At 34.1% G+C, this 23,077-nt stretch overlaps 1 pseudogene; it reads left to right on the top strand.

Moving 5' to 3' along the window:
- Positions 1 to 8,127: 8,127 nt before the first annotated feature.
- LOC100922287 lies at positions 8,128 to 17,845 on the top strand (annotated as a pseudogene).
- Positions 17,846 to 23,077: the final 5,232 nt, after the last annotated feature.

Here is a 23,077-nt window from a genome sequence, read left to right as displayed (position 1 = left end):
CATATAGTGCCCTAGTTTCAGTTCTGATCTGTATCTCTCTATGCTAGGTATGATTCTCTTAGTGTTATATGGAAAAAGTGCTTTAGAACAAAATTATTTTAGTCTGTTTAACTCTCACATTTTACACAGTGCTGGAGGAATAAGTGGGTAGAAAGTATGTAAGCCTCTTTTTTACAGTTTCTAATATGGATGGAGGAGTCCCAATTTTCTTCCTTTCAAACCACCTACGTCACTACCTACGTCTTTCAGTTCCCCCGGGTTGGCTTGAATAAGGATACTCCTAAGTACAGTAAGTATAGTTCTTGAACCACAAGAGAACAATTTGCCAGACAATTATTAAGCGTTTTCCGAAAGTGATGTTGCTTTGCAAAATGTGTTTTAAAATAAATTGAATGTGCACTTCCATTTAAGCATGGAGAGAGGTATATCATTTGGTTTCACTTAACAATGATTTAGATGGTGGTAAGAAGAGCAAATAAATTCCAATTAAGTTATTGATTTCCTCTATAATAAATGAGAACAACTAAAAGGATAAATGAGATATTTTTTTCCCATAAGAATGACTAAATTTTAATTCTTAGAAAGTTGTATGGAAAAACAGGGTCTTTTAAAACAAGTTTATGCAATGAATCCAATGATAGGGGCTGTTATGGAATATTTGTAATGTTCAGAGGTCTTCATGACATAATTATGATATGGTAATTTTTCTAAGGGACAATGACAAATTAATGGATTTTTAAAGCACAGTTCATATTCCTTCCAGTTCAGTCATTGTATTGTGATCTGATGCATGTTTTCCAGGCAATTTATAGAATTTTCTAAGAATTACTCAAGATTCATTGAGCAATCTATAGTAACAATGAGGTCCAGTTAGAAAAGAAATCCAGTCTACATATATCCCATTCAATTTGTCAATAGCCTGATAGCATTCTTCGGACTTGAATAGTTTTAATGTGGGCAGGGAAAATCTGATTCTAGTCAGGAATGAGCAAAGTTTATACTCCAAATCACATGCAAGTCCATTTCTGCAAATTCACTTCCTTGCGTACTGAATGGGTGTGGACCACCTGGTTATTTCTTCCATGTTAAGGCGATAGAAAGGAGTTTCAAGAGTAGGAGATTTCTCTCAGATTCAATATTCCCATATTTGGCCAGATTAAAGGAAATTATCATTAAGGTTTTTTACATTTCACTACACTAAGGAAGGATTTATGAACCAGGCTAAAAGGTATCTTGGCAAATATAAAAGTACATGTTGAAATCATAATAAAGAAACTCAGGGCAACATATACTCTTTTCCCCTAAATTATCAATCACTTGTCGTTCCTTTCCAGGCTTCACTCCAAACTTCTTCTACGATACCCCAGCTCTTAATTCTAAAACCTCACTTCAACCTTGGAATTCCTACACTGGAAAGTGCCTTTATGAGGCATTTCTTTAATTGGATGGAACCTCCCAGAATCTCCTAAATTAAGGAGGGCACTCAGGCTACCTTGTATTCTTCTTTGGATTGTATTCTACCGCAAACCCTTTGTTTACTCCTCCATTTTCCAAAGAAAAGAACAAAAAGAAACTCAGTGTACAGTACAGGGGACTCAGGAGAGGATATTTAGCCTCAAATGGAGAAGATCCTAATATAGGCTTGTGCCAAGAGCCAAGGAGGACAAACAGGTACTCCAAATTTGGATTGATCCTTATGGGCATCACCTTCCATGGATTTAATTATGTTAAATAATTAAATTATTGATAATTTTCTCCTAATTTACTTACAGTTATCATCCTTTATTTCTAAATCATATACCCATTTCAACCTTCTTTTGATATTGGGTATGAGATGTTGGTCCATACTTAGTTTCTGGCATACTATTTTCCAGTGTTCTCAGCAATTTTTCTCAAATAGTGAGTTCTTATCTCAGAAACTGGAATCTTTGGATTTATCAAACAATAGATTATTATAATCATTAATTATTGTGTCTTGTGTATTTAATCTATTCCACTAATCCAACACTCTATTTCTTAGCCAGTACCAAATGGTTTTGATGATTGATGCTTTATAATATAGGTTTTTTGTCTGGTACTGCTAGGCTACCCTCCTTTGCATTTTTTTTCATCAATTTCCTTGATATTCTTGACCTTTTCTTTCGTCCTGATGAATTTTGTTATTAAAATTTTTTGGCAGTTTGATTGGTATGTTACTGAATAGATAGATTAATTTGGATAGAATTGCCATTTTTATTATATTAGCTCAGCCTACCCATGAGCAAGTGATACTTTTCCAATTGTTTAGATCTGATTTTATCTGTGTGAGAAGTGTTTTATAATTATGTTCATATAGTTCCCGGATTTGTCTCATGCTGATGATTCTCAAATTTACCTCTCCTGCTGCAGTTTCTTTGTTGACTGTCAATCTTGCATCTCTGTCTTTCAGACATCTCAAACTGGGTACACAACAAACATCTTACACTCAATACTATGTCAAAAAGAGAACACTCATCTTTCCTCCTAAATTTTATCTCCTCCTCCTCACAACTTTCTCCTATTAACTGTAGCAGGCAACACCATCTTCCCAGTGCTTCAGGCTTGCAACCTAAGAGTTATAATCAAGTACCTGTCAAGACCTATAGATTTCACCTTTGCAATCTCTCAAATATGCCTCCTTTTCTCATCTGACAGGGCTACCAGTCTGACGCAGACTCACATCACCTTTATTCCTACAATAGCGTGATGATGGGCCTATCTGGCTCTCTCTTCATATTCCATTTATCCTCCTTTTAACCATTAAAATGATGTAAATAATTAATATGATTGTACATGTATAACCTATATGCAACTGCTTGCTGTCTTAGGGAGAACGGGAGAAGAGAGGGAGAAAAATTTGGAACCCAAATGTTTTAAGTAATTTGGGTTTTGGGATCTTTTATTTAATTTGCTTTTAAAATCATGAGCATCCTAGAGGATGACATGTGAATTAGTCAGTTATTTGTAGTATTGTCAATAATTAGGATTGGCTTTAAAAATATACATAGTAGGGGCAGCTAGGTGGTGCAGTGGATAATGCACCAGGGCTGAAGGCAGGAGGACCTGAGTTCAAATCTGATCTCAGACACTTAACAATTCTTGGCTGTGTGACCCTGGGCAAGTCACTTAACCCCAATTGCCTCAGTAATATATGTGTGTGTGTGTGTGTGTGTGTGTGTGTGTGTTGTGTGTGTGATGACAGCGTTAGCACTCTGGATATTTTAAAATCAGCTGGAGTCAGGATAAGCAAAAGTCCTTGATTTTTATTCTTTATCAAAGGGAGAGGAGAGCTCGTGGACTTCCTTTAAATCCCTGCTAAAATTCTGCCTTATTACATGAAGCCTTCCCCAGCTTCTTTTACTTCTAGTGGCTTCCATTTGTTAATTATTTCCTGTTTATCCTGTACATAGCCTGCTTTTTTCTATATTTGTTTGCATTTGTTTATATGTTGCATGTTACAAGAGATTAAAAGTTCCTTAAGGACAAGAACTGTTGTTTGTCACTTTTTGTATCCCCAGAACTTAGTATAGTATCTGGACATAATAGACATTTAATAAATGTTGATTGATTGATTGATTGATTTTGTATCCAAAAAATTCCTGGGTGTGTCCCAGGATTAATAAAAACTCATTTTACAAAGTACTTTAAGATTTTTATAGTACTTTCTTCACAGTCTATGGTATTTCACTTTTGGGTGGATCTAATTATCCCTAATATCAATTTCACATTTAGTTCTCTTTAAATTTTGCCCATTGCTGCCAGTTGTGCCTTCTGAGACTAAGAAAAATAAAACTAATTTTGCATGTGATAATATTTCAAATATTCAAATACACCTAGTATGTACCCCACTTGAAGTTAAATAGCCTCCATTCCCTTAATTATTTCAGACATCTCTAGCTATGCTGACTCCACTTGGGTCATCACCTCCATTCCTTCTTCAGTTTGGCCTTATTGTGATTTGTTTCACACCTCTCCATACATCTTTAGTCATTCCACCATGGATATCTGCTCCACACTTTTCAGTTTCCTTTTATGTGTTGTTCTCCCCTATTAAAAATAATCCCCTTGAAAGCAGGGGCTATGTAGCATTCTTTTATTTGTATCTTAAGCTCTTAGCACTAAGTTAATATTTAATAAATGATTTAACTATCTACCCATCCATCAATTATCTTTTTACCTTTCTATTTATTCTTATATAATATATATCATATTGTTGCTTTTCAATGTCTTTCTCAAAATGTAGTGCCCAAACCTGAACATAATTCTTCAGCTTCAGTTTGACCAAAACAGATTATAGTAGAATTATCACTAACCAATCCTGAAGCTGATTCTTCCCTTAGCATAGAGTTTTTGTATTAAACGATCAATTTATCATTTTTGCAATGATAACTTAAAAGTCCCTACTATTAAGCCGTATCTTCCACAACTTGTACTTTAGAAATTAACTTCTCTAATCTTAGTATAAGATTGTGCAATTATCCCTATTGAATTTCCTTTGGCTAAATGTCCTCCACTGTCAAGATCTGTTTGCACCTGACCCTATGGTTTAGGTGGCCAGCTATCCCAACCTGAACATTTGATATATATGCCATCTATGTCTTTATTTTAGGTCACTGGTGGGAATATCAAACAGAAAGCCAATAACAGGTTGCGGCAACACTTTACTGGAGACCAAAGATAGAACAAGCATGAGAGAACAGATAGGACTTTTCCTCAATTCTGAAAGATATCTCCATTTTTTTCTAGCAAGTGACTTTCTTACCTACATCCAATCCTAACCTCCACTACCCCCACCTCCCTAGCAAAGACTAGCCACTAAACAGCCTGCTCTAACCCTGCCATAACTTGTAACACAATTGATCACTTGCCCACCAAGACAACTTTCCCTGGTTTGGTATGTTGCCTGGTCTGGTAACCTGACATCATGTGGTTGAAACTCTTGAGATTAATGGAAAGGGTGAGACAGAGATCTTAAGAAAAGATTCTTGCCAATACCTCAGACACTTAATACTTCCTGGCTGAGTGACCCCAGCCAAGTCACTTAACCCCAATTAAAAAAAAAAGTTAACATTATATCAGGTGAAACAACATTTATATGTGTAAATATATACAAAATGTATTTTTGTCAGACTAATGTACCCTTGGTCCCAGAAAAGAGATGAAAAAAGGTACCTCCCTCTTTTCATTGAAAGGTATAGGAAATATTGCATATGCTATCAGATATGGTCTATATAATTGTTCACTTTGCTGAACAATTTTAAAAAATCTTGTTACAAGAGAAGGGGAGAGATGGAACCAGTTTTATATTTGGAAATACATTTGCTATAGAAGCAAAAGGCAACAGTAACACTTTAAAATTATTTATGTTTATTAATTTTAATTGAGGGTTTATATCTTTCTCCATTTCTTCCCCCCACTGAAGAAGAGAAAAAGGAAAAAGAAAATTCTTATAAGAAATATGCAAAGTTAAACAAAAAAATATTCAGCAGTGCAAAAAGGTATACCTCATTCTGCATATTAAGTCCATTACCTCCTTGGCAGGAAATGAGTACCATTCTTAATTATCAGTCTTCTGGAATAGTGTTTAGTCATTGTATTGATTGGCATTATGTCTTTCAAAACTATTTATTTTGGCAATGCCATTAATATATAAATTATTCTCCTTGTTCTGTTCACTTTATTCTTTATTAATTCATATAAGTCTTCCCAGGTTATTCTGAATTTACTCATTTATCAATTAGGGAATAGCTTTTATTCTCATATATTTGAATCGGTTTCTTGTCTTGGAAATGAGACCTTTATTAGAGAAACTGCAATTTTTTTCAGTAAGCTATTTCTCTCTTAATCTTAGCTGCATTCAATCTATAATTTAAACTAAAGTATTTTTTTTTAACTGATGAAAATCTACTTTCTCTCCCTCTTACTTCTGCCCTTCCTCCTCCTTCCCTTGTGTTTTTAAAAAAGAAAAATTCAAAACCCTTGCAACAAACATGTCATGATCTGAATCTATCACTTCTCTATCAGGAGGTGGGTAACATGTTTCATTATGAGTGCTCTGAAAAAGTGGTTGCCCATCATTGGGTTTATCAGAGATTCCTGTCCCTTTTATAAGAACAACAATGTTGTTTTGAGAACAACTTTGAAAGACTAAGTATTTTGATTTTTATAAATATACAAAAAACCTACAAAGGACCTATAAAGGAAAGTACTATCTATACCCAGAGAAAGAACCAATAAATAGATGCATAGAATTATTTTCTATATGTGTGTGTATATACACACATAAATATACATATTTGTGTTTATGATACAATCAGATCAGGGAAAGGAAGGAAAAAGAAAGTTACACAATAACTTTATTATATATAAAAGGAACAGCAAGTTATACAGAATAGATTTTCATGTGTAAATCATCTTTTTTTTTTTCCTATTCTATGCTATGGAAATGCCTATTTTATTTCTTAAGTTCAGAGTAAGATAAAATTTTAATTAAAAAGGTGATGAGAGAGCAGTATATTTAGTCCTAGTACTCTAAATTTGATGAAATCTGCCTTTCCTCACTAGTATCTTTTCTCTTTTCCTCACCCAGAACTCAATAGCAATTTATCATTTTTTTTCTTTCCAATTAAATCCTTCTTGACTCATTTGTCCACTGTTAATTTGTTTTGCTTAGGATAAATCCCTTAATCGACCCTGTTTATCATTACCTACTCTCTTTTCCCATTTGTTTCCCTTTTAAGTGAAATACAATTCTATACTCAACTCTGTATGTGTGTAATTGGTCTTCCCAACTTTTACTGGTTCAATTGAAAGTGAGGTTCAAATGATGTCTTCTCCTTTCCCCTGTGTTCATTCTTCCTTGTTTGTGTATTCTTCTATTTGCATATCATGGCATAATTTCCTTCACTTTTCCTCTTTATGTCCCCTCTCTATTACTTCCTTTCACTCTTTTCTTCTTTTAAGATCATCAAGCCATAATAGAACCCCACTCCCCAGGGCTCTTTATCTCATTAGATTTCCGCCACGTCCCCTGATAATCATAAGGCTCTTAAAAGAGATATATCATTTCTCCATATTAGCACATAAACAGTTCATCCCCATTTTGTCCCTTGTGAGTGCAAGTTCATGTTCCTCTTGCCTCCTGTGCTTATATTTCAATTTTTCTATGCAGTTTTGGTTTTTTCACCAAGAATACATGGAAATATATTTCATTGACTTTCTATTTTTCACTGTAGGATTAATCATGCTCATCTTTTCTATCTATGTAATTCCCATTAATTAGTCTATATCTTTTGCATTCTGAAATATTTTAAAAGCTTTCCTTTCCTTTTAGGTTATAACTACTAAAATCTGGGTTACTCTAGCTATGGCTCTTTGATACTTATTATTTTTGACATTTTGCAGCATTTTTCTTTTAACTGGTAAGTTCTAGATTTTGACTATAATGTTCCTGGAAGATTTTATTTTGTTGTTTCATTCAGGAGGTGATCGCTAGTTCTTTTTATTTTCACTTTGTTTTCTAGTTCCAAGAGATTTGAAAGGTTTTCTTTTAAGATTTTTGAAATATAATATGCAGAGAGTTTTGGTCATAGAATTCAGGTATTCCACAAAATCTTACATTTTTTCCTCTTCAATCTGATGAAAAGGTCAATTATTTTTATATGAGATATTTTATACATTCTTCCATTTTTTTCCACTCTCTCTCTCTCTCTCTCTCTTTTTTGTCTCAAATAGTTACTAAGTCCCTTGGTCTCTTGTAATTTTCAGTAGCTCTTGGTAAGTTTCAGTAAGTTATTTGGGTAAAATTTTGTACTTCTTTTGCTGAGTTAATTCCTTTTTCTAGTTCTTTTTTCCATAGATCTTATTTCTTTCCAATTGTTTTCTCTAACACTCATTTAAATTATAAAATCAGATTTAAGCTCTTTAAAAAAAAAAAAAAAACAACTTTTGCTTTATCTCTTCTAAGAGTTTTAGTTGAATTTTCCCCCAAGTTGTGATTTCTTTGAGGCTTTGAATATTCTGGATTTGTAACCTGAACAACCCTCTCTTTATGATAGGATTTTTTTTTTTTTTTTTTTTTTTTGTCACTCACTTTTCTAGCCTTACATAATGACTCTGGACGTCCTGCTTTGAGCCAGAGTCAGATTCAGAGTCACACAGTTGCTGTTTTATTTATTTATTTATTTTTTTGCCTGTACTTCTTCTTTAGCACATAGCCTAAGACATAATGTCTATTCTTTATACTGAATGCAGTCTCTAAATCAAGTCTTTTTTTTTCATCAATTCAATTTAATAAACTTTTATTATGAGGTGCTTAATGCTAAGCATATACTAAGCATTCAGGATAGAAAACAGACAAAAACCAGTTCCTGCCGTCCAGGAGCTTACACTCTAATGTAGGGAGAGAGCTTGCAAACAAATATAAAGAAAGCAAGCTATATATACAAAATAAATAGGAAATAAGGAAGAGAATGGAATTGACATGTTAGAAAGGTCTCTTATAGAGGGTAGAACTGTAGCTGGTACATCTCTATGTAGCCAGAGAATTCAGTAATCACAGTGGAGGAGAATAAGCATTCCTGTAATCCAGGGAAATTTGGAGTGAAAGCTCAGAGCCAAGAAACAATGTCTGGTTCATGACATAGCCAGGAGGTCAGTGTCCCTGGATCCAAGAACATGGCTTGAGAAATAAAGTTTAAGGTGGCTGGAAAGATAGGAGGGGGCTCGATTTTGAAGGACTTTGAATGCCAAAGTATTTTGTATTTGATCTTATAGGCAACAGGAAACCATTAGGGTTTGGGGAGGAAAGGGGAGGTGATCAGACCTGCACTTTAGGAAAATCACTTTAATGGCTGAAAAGCAAATGGGGTTGGAGTAGAGAAAGAAGTGAGGTAGGCAGATCCATCAACAGGCTATTGCAGGAATCAAGTCATGAGGTGATAAGGTCCTGTACTAAAGTGGTGGTGGTATCACAGGAGAGAAGGAGGCATTTTCAAGAGATGTTTCAGCAGTGAAATCAGTAGTCCTTGGCAACACATTGCATAGAGAGGGCAAGAGATAGTGAGGAATCCAGGATGATTCTTAGGTTGCAAGCCTAAAGGACTGGGAAGATAGTGTTACTCTCTACAATAATGGGGAAGATAGGAGAGGGTAGAATTTAGGGGGAAAGATGAGTTCTGTTTTTGGATATATTGAATTTAAGATGTCTACTGGGCATTCAGTTTGAGATATTTGAAAGGAAATTGGAGATGTGAGAGATGGATTCAGTAGAGAGATTGGGTCAAGGAAAGGTAGATTTGAGAATCTTTAGCAAATCATTAGCATAGATGGTAATTAGATCCAGGACAGCTGATGAGATCACCAAGAAAAGTAATATAGAGTAGAGAAGAGAGCCCTGGACAGAATCCTGAAGGACATCTATGTTAGAAGTCATGATCTAGTGGAAGAACTAACAAAGAAGACAGAAAACAAGACCAGAAAGTGGTCAGAGAAGTAAAAAGAAAACCAGGAGAGAGTGGTCTCCTAAAAACCTAGTAAGAGAGAACCAAAGAAAGAAAGCTGCAATTGCCAGAGTCAAAGGTCAAGGAGAATGAGGAGTGAGAAAAGGCATTGGATATGGCAAATAAGAAAACACTTGTAACTTTGGAGTTTGGGTGGATGGATAAGGTCAGATGCCAGACTATCTATCGTAGCCATGCTTTTCAAGGTATTTAGCTACAAAGAGAAGATAATAAAAAGGATGATACTTCTCTGGATCTGTGGTCCAACTCTGGATAGTGGGCAAGATTGCTTCTAGTTAGTAGTATCTTGCTTCCTGAGAAAAAGCCAACATTCTCTGTGCTTTATGGGACAATCAACAAAATTTTAACTAAAAACAAAAATAAAAGAAGAGATGTATGGTGATCATGAATAGTCTGAGGAACCAGAGAAACACAGAGAAAATATAATCAGAGATCTGTATAATCTGAAATGTAGTGAAAGCAAGAAATAACCAATGGAAAACCAATGGAATTCTATAGACAGATTGGGGCAGGAAAGATAGATTTGATAATCATTAGCACAGAATAATAATTATATTCTGGGTAGCTGATGAGAGATAGTATTTTGATAGATGATACATATCTTTCAAAGCATGAAATTTTTTCCTTCTCCTTCCCTTCCTTTGACATCTATTCCAGAGTATCAGTTAGTTTCTATTCTTCTAATTTATAGGGACTAAGATTATGTAGTGGAAAGTGTGAACCAAGTTCAGAGACAAGTTTATACTTCTATTTCTTAAAAATATCTTCTCATCAAATGATCCTTTGTAAAAGTTAATGTTCATTGACACTGAGATATTAATCACTGAGTTAATGAATTAAAAGGTACCTATCTGTAACAAAACCTGGTCAGTCTGTCTTTTCTGTGAAAAACTTCTAAGTTCCAGAAGAAACTGAAATGGTCTGGGATAGAATAACTATATTTTATTTGCCAGCATTTTAATATTTTTGTTTTATTATTCATTAATGGTGTTTTCATGTAATTTTCTTTGTTAGAAGTAGTAAGGTGGTGCAGTAGATAGAGCAGAGAAAGGGAATCAGGAAGACATAGAGTTCAAATTTGTCCTCAGATATTTGCTAACTGTATAACCCCAGACCAAAAAATAAATAAAATAAAATGTTTGCCTCAGTTTCCTCAACTGTAAAATAGGGATAATAACACCACCTATATTATCCTAGGGTTGTCATGAAGATAAAATGATATAATATTTGAAAAGCATTTAGCATAGTGATTGCCACATAATGAGCAGGATATAAATGCCAGCTATTATTATTTACTTTAACTTTGCTAGGTTTGTTGTCACAATATAACTCCAAACTCCCTTTCTAGTTTAATTTAATTCTGTCCTTTTTGTTCATATTTGAGCAAAGTGGGGATTGTTAGTTGTTCCTCACTTTAATCTTAAAGCTTCCAGAGTCTGCCATAGTATAGTCTCTCATGCTAACTCTGTTTCCTGGAGTATGGTTACTACACATCTCTATAAATTGAAATTCTACTCTTCTTTCAGGATCTTTCAAGATCAGGTGTCACTTCTTTCTTGAAGCTGTTCTGAGTTCCTTATTTGAAAATGATCTCTATCTCTACAAATGTACTACATTAGTGTGTCTAGACTCCTAATTTACTTTTATCACATTCTACTTTATATTATTCTTATATATTTATCTTCCTGACTTCCCACATATCCCAACATGATTATAAGATTCATGAAGATAGGGATTGTCTTTATATACCTTTATATATATATATATATATATATATATGTATGATATTCATTATGTAAAATTAAATCAAAAGGATAGCTTATATAGCACAAGTATTATTTCTTGGAAAATTTAGAAGAATTCACAATGAAATTTATTAATTATCAAACTTATTTGCATTTTCAAAAAAAAATTATCACTTAAATTTTTGCTTTCTATTTAACTTCTGCCCTAATATAAAAATATTTTCTTTTTTCCTTGTTCTCTCCCCTCTTCTTTCTCCAATTTCTTTAAATATAGGCTAATCTTAATGTAACACTGATTACTTTGGCTCCCCACTGAATTATTACATTTTATTCCACCCTTCTTAATAGTTTAGTAGGGATTGGGATATGTCTAGAGACCAAACTAAGAAATTTGCAATGATGTAATGCCTACATTATGAGATTTCTGCAAATGACTCCAGCTCTCAATATTGATTTTCCTGTAAGGGTGAGGTGGGTCACCTTCCCCCCAGTTCTATGTAATGCTTGACAAGTTGGATTAAATTTTTACAAAGGATTATTTAGCTCAATAGTAACAAATAATATAAATTTACTCAACTCAATATAAGGGCTTAATCTCCCTTATATCACTTTCCCCTCTGGGAGAAGACTGGGGTTAAATTTGTAGTTTAGTTCAATTGCTATAGAACAGTCTCAAATTCCAAGTTTAAAACCCTGGTTTCTGCCAAGTTCCAGATGCCCTGACTTCTCTGGGCTTCTCTGTTAGGCTGCTTGACTGCAACATACCACCAAAATCTTGCCTTCAAGGTAACCATAGCCCAAAATTCCAGGTCCATTGAGGATCACAAGTGGTAGCTGAAACTAAGAACAAACAAAACAGAACACGAACAGCACATCCATTTTTAGAACCAGGGTAAAACAGTAAAGGGGAAGGAAAATCTACCCCTTCCAGTTCAGTTCACCCCTTATTCTTTGGGTAAATAATATGTGGCCCTCAAATTCTGGATTCATCAAGAAAGAGAGAGAGTGTTCCAGTCTGGAAATCCTAAAATTTATCCTGACTACAAAGCTATTGGAAGGAGATTATTCCCACCCATGTTGGAGGGAAGGCAAAGAGGCATGATACTTTCATGTTAGGTGATCTGAAAATGTGCTAAAGTCTTCATTTACATTCCTTTCCCCTTTTCTCATTGATATAAGCATTCAGCATTACTAATTTGCTTCTGTATTTTCGGCATCCTGCAGAAAATGATAGATATAGCATTCTTACTTTTGATGTAATCTGTTGGTGTTTTTAACTATTTTTTTTCTCCCAGGTACTAGTTAATAACTTTTGACCTATGCCATTTGCCCTTATCACTATTATCTACTGTTAGTTTTATTGTTATATATAAATTTAAACTTGTTGTTCAGTCATTTTTTTCAGACATATCTAATCCCAATTGGGGTTTTCTTTGCCATTTCCTTCTCCAGCTCATTTTATAGATGAGGAAACCCAGGTAAACAGAGTTAAATGACTTGCCCAGCCTCACAGAGATAATAGGTGTATGAGGTCAGATTTGAACTCACCAAGATAAATCTTCCTAACTCCAGACCTGGAACTAAATCCACTGTGCTATTTAGTTGTCCAAAATCATGAATACGTGATCTTAAAAGATCGAGATCAATTTTTATAAAAGTTCCTATTTCTGGGCATATAATATATGAAGGTTAAAGACAGAAAGAACGATCCCATATACTCCAAAATTATTTTAGCAGCACTTTTTGTGGCAACAAAGAATTGGGGAGGGGGGGGAAATAGGTACATTTTGAATGGCTACATGAATTGTGGCATAGACTTGTAATAGAATGTTACTGTTCCATAAGAAAATATTATTATGAAGAATTCAGAGAAGTGTGGGGAAAACATAAAAACTGATGTTGAATGAAATTTGAAAAAACAGGCTAACAACATACACAATGACTACAACAATGTAAATGAAAAGGATAACCATAAAAAAACCTTGAATGCAGTACAATTATAATGACCAAACTAACTCCTAGAGAAAATTAAGAAAAATGCATTTTCTTTATTTCTTTGCAGAGATGAAGGACTTATATGTTTAGAAAACAGTTAAAGTTTCAATTAGCTGTAGTTCAAATAATGAATCCCTGAGTAGTCTCATTATTCAGGTCTTATTATCTGAAATTATAATTACATATAAAATGTGGTGACTGGTTCCAACCCAGTAGAAATTTACAATTACATTTTTAATAAGTTTTTTTTAATCTGCTAATTAACATAACAGCAAAGGATAAGAAAAATGTGTTTTTGATTCATTGATTATGGAGTAATAGGCTAGAATCTTTTTCTTTTTTTTCTTTTTTTAAATGCTTTTAATTCTCAAAACATATGCACAGATAAATTTTCAATATTGACATTTGCATAGCCTTGTATTTCAGCTTTTCCCCTTCTTCCCCTCACCTCCTCCCCTAGATGGCAAGAAATAGGATAGAATCTTTTTTTTAATTTTTGAAGCTTTTTATTTTCAAAACATATGCATGGATAATTTGACAACATTCCCCCTTGAATAGCCTTGTGTTCCAAATTTTCCACTCCTTCCTCCTACCACCTCCCCAAATGGCAAGCAATCCAATATACATTACATGTTAAAATATATGTTAAATCCAATATGTGTAAACATATTTATACAATTTTCTTGTTGTACAAGAGAAATCAAATCAAAAAAAGAAAGTAAATGAGTAAGAAAACAAAATGCAAGCAAACAACAAAAAGAGTAAGAATGTTATGTTGTGATGCACACTTGGTTCCCACAATCCTCTCTCTGAGTGTAGATGGTTCTTTTCATCACAAGATCATTGGAACTGGCATCAGTTATCTCACTGTTGGAAAGAGTCATGTCCATCAGAATTGTTTGCCATATAGTCATACACTGTTGCAGTGTACAATGATCTCCTGGTTCTGCTCATTTCACTCAGCATCAGTTCATGTAAGTCTCTCCAGGCCTCTCTAAAATCATCTTGTTCATTTCTTACAGAACAATAATATTCCATAGCATTCATATACCATAATTTATTCAGCCATTCTCCAATTCATGGGCATCCACTCAGTTTCCAGTTTCTAGCCACTATAAAAAAGGGCTACTGCAGTTTTGGACATGTGGGTCCCCTTCCCTCCTTTAAGCTCTCTTTTGGATATAAGCCCAGTAGAAACATTGCTGGGTCAAAGGGTATGCATAGTTTGATAGCCCTTTGGGCATAGTTCCAAACTGCTGTCCAGAATGGTTGAATCAGATCACAATTCCACTGACAATGATAGTGTCCCAATTTTCCCACATCCCCTCCAACATTCATCATTATTCTTTCCTGTCATCTTAGTCAATCTGAGATATGTGTGGTACCTGAGTTGTCTTAATTTGCATTTCTCTGATCAATAGTGATTTGGAGCACCTTTTCATATGACTAGAGATAGTTACAATTTCTTCATCTGAAAATTGTCTGTTCATATCCTTTAACCATTTATCAATTGTAGAATGGCTTGAATTAATTTTTTTAAGTTATTTATTTATTTATTTACAAAGCATATGCATGGGTAATTTTTCCAATACTGACCCTTGCAAAACGTTTTGTTCCAAATATTCCCCTCCTCCTCCCTACCCTCTTCCCTAGCTGGCAGGTAGTCCAATACATGTTAACTATGTTGAAATACATGTTAGATCCAATATATGTATACATATTTATACAGTTATCTTGTTGCACAAGAAAAGTCAGATCAAGAAGGAAGGAAAAGAAAAACCGAGAAAGAAAACAAAATGCAGGCAAATAACAACAGAGAGAGTGAGAATGCTATGTTGTGTTTCCATGGTTCTCTCTCTGGGTGTAGATGGCTCTCTTCATCACTGCACAATTGGAATTAGTTTGAATCATATCATTCTTGAAGAGAGCTATGTCCATCAGAATTGTTCGTTTTATAATCTTCTTATTGCCATGTATAATGATCTCCTGGTTCTGCTCATTCCACTTGGCATCAGTTCGTGTAAGTCTCTCCAGGGAATGGTTTGAATTCTTAAAAATTGAGCCTCTCTATGTTTTAGAAACGAGGCCTTAGCAGAAACTTTGAATGTAATAATGTTTTCCCAATTTATTGCTTCCCTTCTAATCTTGTCTGCATCAGTTTTGTTTGTATAAAAACTTTTTAACTTAATGTAATCAAAATTATCTATTTTGTGTTCAATAATGAGCTCTGTTTTTTTTTTTTGGTCACAAATTCCTTCCTTCTCCACAGATCTGAGAGGTGAACTATCCTATGTTTTACTAATTTGCTTATAATATCATTCTTAATGTCTAAATCATGAACCCATTTTGATATTATCTTGGTATATGGTGTCCTAGGTATAGGTCAATGCCTAGTTTTTGCCATACCAGTTTCCAATTTTCCCAACACTTTTTGTCAAATAAAGAGTTTTTATACCAAAAGCTTTGGTTTTGGCATTTGTCAAATACTAGATTACTATAATTATTGACTATTTTGTCGTGTGAACCTAACCTATTCCACTGATTGACTACTCTATTTCTTAACCAGTACCAAATGGATTTGATGGCTGCTACTTTATAATATAGTTTTAGATCTGGCACAGTTAGGCCATCTTCATTTGAATTTTTTTCATTAATTCCTTTGAAATTTGACCTTTTGTTCTTCCAGATGAACTTTGTTATTTTTTCTAGTTCTGTAAAATAATTTATTGGAAGTTTAATTGGTATGGCACCGAATAAGTAGATTAATTTAGGTAGTATTGTCATTTTTATATTAGCTCAGCCTACCCATGAGCATTTGACATTTTCCCAATTGATTAAATCTGACTTTATTTGTGAGGAAAGTGTTTTGTAGTTGTGTTCATATAGTTCCTGACTTTGCCTTGACAGTAGACTCCCAAATATTTTATATTATCAGCAGTTATTTTAAATGGAATTTCTTCTATCTCTTGCTATTGGACTTTGTTGGTAATATATTAAAATGCTAATGATTTAGTTTGATTTATTTTGTATCCTATTCACAGAGTTCTGTTGTATTTTTTTTTTTTTACAATATTCATTATTCTTTAAATCTTTCTCTGGATTCTGCTTCCTTTCCTCTGCATCACTTCATGTAAATCTTCCCAAGTTTCTCTGAAATTATCACTTCTGAATTTCCTGTGGTACAAGAAATTATATTTATATACCATAACTTGTTCAGCCATTCTTCAATTGATTAGCACCTCTTTAGTTTACAATTCTTTTGTATAACAAAAAAAAATGCTCCTAGAAGTATTCTTGTACATATGACTACTTTTCTCTTTCTTTGACCTCTTTTGGGGATGTGCTTAAAAGCAGTACCTATCATGGGTCAAAAAATATGCCCATTTTAATGATTTTTTGGTGTGGTTTCAAATTGCTATCTAGATTGGGTAGGCCAGTTCATTAAGTCTGCCAACAGACATTTCCTATGAGGTAGCATAGTACTTTTAATAGAAACAAGTACATGGGAATTTTGGAAATAACTGAGCTTCGTGTTCCCTCAACTTTGATTTTTTAATAAGGAATGCTTGAAAATTTTCTACTCTACTAAAGGTTCATTCTTTCTCCTTTCCTCACTCCCATGACATTAAATTCACTTTTTTCCAGATAAGTTATTCTTGGTTATAAGTCTATATTTTGCCTTTACAGATAACATGCCAAATTCCTCCTCCCCTCTCTGCCTCCAACTTTATAATGTAACTGCCAAATCATATGTCGGGAGGGAAGAGAAAGAGGATCTCTTTGGGATATAAGCCCAGTGGAACCACTGCTGGGTCAAAGGGTATGTTTTATAGCCCTTTGGGCATAGTTCCAAATTGCTTTCCAAAATAGGGGAATCAGTTCACAACTCCACTAACAATGTATTAGTGTTCTAATTTTCCCACATCCCCTCCGATATTCTATAGGATAGAATCTTGATCAAACGACTGTCCCTACCCACTGACCTCCACCATCACTCATTCTGCATACAGAATCCTCAGTTATGGAAGAAAAGTGATCTGGTGCAAAAGACCAAATTTGCTGAGCAGACTGAGAGATATGATGACATGGCAGCCTACATGAAGTCTTTCCCCAAGCAAGGAGATGCATTATCTAGTAAGGAAAGGAATCTTTGTGTTTCTTGCAAAAATCCTGTAGGAACCTGAAAGTCATCTTGGAGAATTGTTTCAAGTATTGAGCAAAAGATGGAAGAGGAAAGAAAAAAAAAACAGCCGATAGTCCAAGAATATAGAAAGAAATTTGAGGCCAAAGTAGAAGATCTTTACAATGATATAATGCCTCTTTTGGAAAAGTTCCTGATTCCTAATGCTTGACAAGTAGAAAGCAAAGTTTTCTATTTGAAAATGAAAGGATGTTACTACCATTATTTGCCTGAATTTGCTGCTGTTGATGACTAGAAAGAAATATTGACTTAATCACAACAAGCATATCAAAAAGCATTTGAAACTAGAAAAAAAGAAGCAATTAACATATCCTACAAGACTGCATCTGGACTTGAACTTCTCTGTGTTCCATTATAAGATCTAAAACTTTCAGAGAAAGCTTGCTCTTTTGGAAACACTTCAGCTAAAGCCCTTGCTAAACTTTGATACATTTAGGTAAGAATCATATAAAATTTAAAAGTGCAATTACTGGGAGACCACTAAAAATCTTGGACAAAGGATATCATAGGAAATGAAGCTGAAGAAGAAGAATTGGGGAATTAGCCATCCTTCCAACTTTTTTCTGCTTCATTTTAAAATTTATACAGTATACTATTTATCATCTATGCTATTGGACAAAGAGTTTTTGTTTACAACTTATGGTAAGTTTATGTAACTTTTCTTTGGATTTCTATATTTTCCATGGGAGTTTAGGGTATTTGAAGAGCAGACTCATTTAACATTCAAGGAATTATCTGTTGTAATTTTAGGTTTATTAGTATAGACTAAATGATATTTTTTCTATAAATTTTCATATATATGCTGGCAAGTACTGAGAGCGTTAGGCATATCTCAGTGAATTTGCAAGTTCATATTCTCATGTAATGAACCAAATATAGTTGGATGACCTAGAGCATTATCTAAAATTAGTAATGCTTTAAACTTGATATTGTTATTTTTACAATAATATTCAACTAAATTGGGCTAAAATAATTTGAAAATCAGTCTTCAAAAACAACTTTACTCAAGCTTGCTTTTTTTTTTCCTGACTACCAAAGAATAGAATGGTTTTAGCCTTTCAGAGTTCAAGGATTTCAAGATTGATAAGCAATAATTGATTTTAATTTAAAATCCCTTTTCCTGTCATATCCCAGTGAAATTTTCTGGTTATCTTTGTTCTTTCTTAGAAAAGTAAGTTCTGGAAAATACTGTTTTCCAGAATAAGCCTGTTTCATTTAACTTTTTAAAAAATGTTGACCAGTGTGTCCACTTTCTTTGATAATTTTCTTCAAAACATTAGGATACTTAACTAGTACATTCTCATCTTCACTAGCTGCCTCAGCTAATTCTTACACTATGTAACTGATTTTAGTTTTTATTATCAACTAATACTTGCACCAAAAATTTCTTCTCTATCCATTTAATTTTCATTTTCACACTGCCATAAATAAATTTAGAACATTTATCAGACTGGTTGTTTTGCTAATTGGGATGCCTTTTTTAAAATTGCAATCTTAATCTCATACAGCTAAAAGATACCTGCATTTCTATCAACACAATATTTTTATTTCCTTGTTTTTGTTGTTGGCAAACCACAAAAAATACATGCAATTCTGTCTTTTTCTTTTATTTCACCAATGGGTTTTTTTTTTAAGTAACATTTCATACCATATTATTTACTATTTACAAGGCATAATGACATCTCAATCTATTTTATAGTTATTATGACCACATTTATAATGCTCAGTTACATAAAATTTTTGTTTTAATGTAATAAAAAGTCTCGGGAGAGGGAGCCATTGGTAGTGTTTCCACCTAAAGTGTTCTTTCTTTTGTCCATTTTGTTAAGGGCTCTTTGAAAAAAATTAACACAACAGTTGGTAATTTGGTATGCAGCATCATACGTATTTGCATGTGATAATAGGCAAGTATCAGATTGCCAATGGGGCAGCTTATTAAAATCTTCAAATAGTTCATACTTGTCACAATTTTGGCTTACATTAAATAAGACCACATACCATTTTATAATTTGCACTAAATAGTGCTTTGCATTATTTGAACTTACATTATGTCCTAGCTGTACAGTATATTTATACTGTATATATATATATATATATATATATATATACCTACATATGTGTGTGAGTGTGTATATATATATATATACATATATATATATACATATGTATACATAATGTCATAGTAGTTATGCTGTTTGGTTTTACTAAACTTTTATTTTTTTACTCTTTTATAAATTTTTTAAAAAGTGATAACTTGTTGCACAGAGTATAGGGAAGGAATACATTTAGAAATAAAAGTGATATAAAAAGATGTAAATAAAAATTTTTAAGATTTTATATATTATACATAATACACACACGAGTATTTCCCTTGTGTAGCCTTTACGGGACTCTCAAGGTTTTCATACCAACTTCTACTTTTACAGAGAAGTTGAGTCTCCCAGAGCAAGTGTGGCACTTAAAAAGGTTTGAGAGACATAATTTCTGGTAATTTAATCATTTTATTAATAATTCTACCATTTCAATAACAAAGTGATCATTTGGTCTTCTCTGTCTTAGAGCAAAGATCTTCACAGGGCAGGCTCACAGTTTACATTCATCTTGAAGAGTAGGTGTTCCTGAAGATGACAATTAATTCTGGTCAACAATTAATGAAAGAATGAATATTACGATGAGGCGGTGGACCTGAACTTTGATTATGTCATTTTCTTAAATTATTCCTAGTCTTGGGCAATCTATTTATTCTCACCCAAACCTGAGTGGAACACAATGGCAGCCCCACCTTTTTGGAATCTAAATGAAAGAGAATTTTAGCTCAAACTTCAGAGATAGAGAAAAATGAGAAAAAAATCTGAATCTCCCCCAAATCACTGGTTATTAATAATCATTTCTCTCACAGGGCTGAAGGGCTGTGGGTGACTTTCTCTAATGGTATTGCTTTAAAGTCCCATTTCTGAGTGTGTTCCCCAATATCAATCAAGTGACTAGTGTTCCAGGATTACTCAGTCAATCAACATCTGGTTGGTTGGTTGGATGTTGTCCTTCGTTCTCAAAATGACATCACTGTGTTAGAGTTGAGTTACAGTGTGTCCAGCTGTGGCAGATCAGATCACTACGAGCTTGGAATGCTCTGCCCCAGGTCAGACACAAATAGTCCCCATGAACATCTGGAGTGGACTCTCTAACTTTGCGCATCTCGCATTTCTTCTGAGCTAATTCAACTCTGCTTTGCTCCCACAGCCAGGCACCTTCTCTGATGAGAATGCTTTGGATAAGGTCTTTTAACTTGGCAGTACACTTTCTAGGGACGTCCACCTTGATAATGAGATTGACACACGCATTGCCAGAGCTAGCTCAGGGTTTGGGAGGCTCTGAAGGAAAGTGTGGGAGAGGAGAGGGATTAGATGGACCACCAAACTCAAGGTCTGCAGAGTCGCTGGGCTGACCTCATTGTTGTATGCCTGGGAAACCTGGACAGTTTGCCAATGCCATGCCAGGACACTTGAATCCCTTCCTTTTGAATTGTCTCAGGAAGATTCTGAAGATCACCTGGCAGGATGAGATACCAAACACTGAGATCCTTTCTCAAACTAAGCTGCCAAGCATGTAACTTTACTGCAGAGAGCACAATTTTGTTGGGCTGGCCCCATTGTTTGAATGCCAAATGTATACTTGCCAAAAAGATTATTTTATGAAGAACTTACATATGTTAAGGGCTCACAGGGTGATCAAAAAAAAGCAATACAAAGACACTTTCAAGGTCTCTCTTAAGAACTTTAGAATTTTAAATATTCCATGCATATGTTTTGTTTTGTTTTGTTTTTCACTGAGGCAATTGGGGGTAAGTGATTCGCCCAGGGTCACACAGCTAGGAAATGTTAAGTGTCTCAGGTCCTCCTGACTTCAGGGCTTGGTTCCCTATCCACTGTGCCACCTAGCTGCCCCATGTGCATGGGTTTTGAAAATAAAAAGCTCAAAAAAAACCTTTAAAACTGATGTCATGGGAGACACTGCAACAGGACTGCCCAGCATAGTGTGCCCTCATCAAAGAATCAAGATCTATTAGCTGTATTTCAGGTTCTTAAATTGTAATTAATGAACACATATAGGGTTTCATAACTGAATGTGGGACACAAGGAGAAGTCACAAAATTATGATTATTATTGATTTGTATACCTACTTAATAAGCCTATATATCTGGGATCATGTAAAAATTTCTTAGGTGGAAAGGGGTCACAAGTGGAAAAAGTTTAAAGCCTTGGTCTATATTACCTCAGTCCCTAGGGAGAGTGGGCTCCAAACGTATAGCATTTTCTACAAAGCATTGGCCTTCACCAAGTTTACTTTCAAATGTGGGCATAGGTTAGTCCAAATGTCAGTTCACACTGGTCACTCTTCAGGGACTATAGCTACTTCAACTGTGTTCTTTTATCTGCAAAATCTGGCACAGAATCTAGCTCCCAAACTTGGGTTGCTTGCTATTCCAGTCTTTTGAAGCTCATAGTCAGAATTGCCAGGGTCCACAGCAGAGCAATGTGCTCATGGCTTCTTCATGTATGTTCTGTTTTGGAAACAATATAAGCCACATACCTCCCTCATTGCCCAAGAAGCTTAAAGTTTTAGTTTCTACAGTTTTCTTTTTTAAAAAAAAAAAATCTCTTAATGCTTTCTGGTTTGAATTTAAGATTATCAAATACTGTTATAGCTTTAGATTTTCTTAAGCTCATTAGACATGATAAATTTTTATACAGTATTTTAATTTAAATTTTTTTTGCATTAAATGTACTGCCTAAAAAAAGTTAGTTCATGTTTTTAATCCATTTTATATCCCTTTATCTTTCTATAAGAATTTTAACTGATTTTATTTGTTATAAGTATGAAATTTGAACAGTCAATAGTTGACAAAAATTTATTAAATACCTACTGTGTTCCAGGCAATGTGTTATATGTTAGGAATACAAATAAAATTAAAAAACAACAGACAAACAAACAGTCCCTGCTCTCCACAAGACTATAATTGAAACAGCACACAAAAAGAGAGTAAAAACCAGAGGGGTGGGAAAAGAAGGTATCCATCTTGAAGGGCTGGTGAAGAAGTCAGTCAAAAGTCTCAAATGAGTGTAGCCCAGTGAGAAAAGAAAAGCTTGTCTGGTCTAAAATCTTTCCTCAAGGAATATTTGTAGCTCAAAGAGTACCAAGGAGTATCAAGGCTGATAGATCTTACAGAATGATGAGGTTATCTGAGTAATGAGCTTTCTGGGGCATGGTAGAATCAGAGAAGTCAGACAAGTTCCAAAGTAATGTAACCTGGTGAAAAATTAAATATCTTCTATAGTTCTTTAATAAATGGATTATTAACTGTCAATTCAAGCAAAGTCACTTGCTCATTTCTAATGCAAAACAATTAGTAATAATACTAAATAAAAATCCTATAATTTTGCTATTACATTTTAAATATTACATTCCTGTAACCCAATTTCTTACTTCTTTCCTTTTTATTCTCTATTCCCATTACCCTCCTTTTTGCCCCCAAAATACTATTGGCCCAAGATAAAACCTTTGAATTAGGATTACTATGATCTCCTCCTCATTCATAC

The sequence above is a fragment of the Sarcophilus harrisii genome, chromosome 1, assembly GCF_902635505.1.
Source record: "Sarcophilus harrisii chromosome 1, mSarHar1.11, whole genome shotgun sequence".
NCBI classification, from domain to species: domain Eukaryota; kingdom Metazoa; phylum Chordata; class Mammalia; order Dasyuromorphia; family Dasyuridae; genus Sarcophilus; species Sarcophilus harrisii.
The sequence above is the reverse complement of the archived record's forward strand: the minus strand, read 5'-3'. Positions and strand labels throughout refer to the sequence as shown.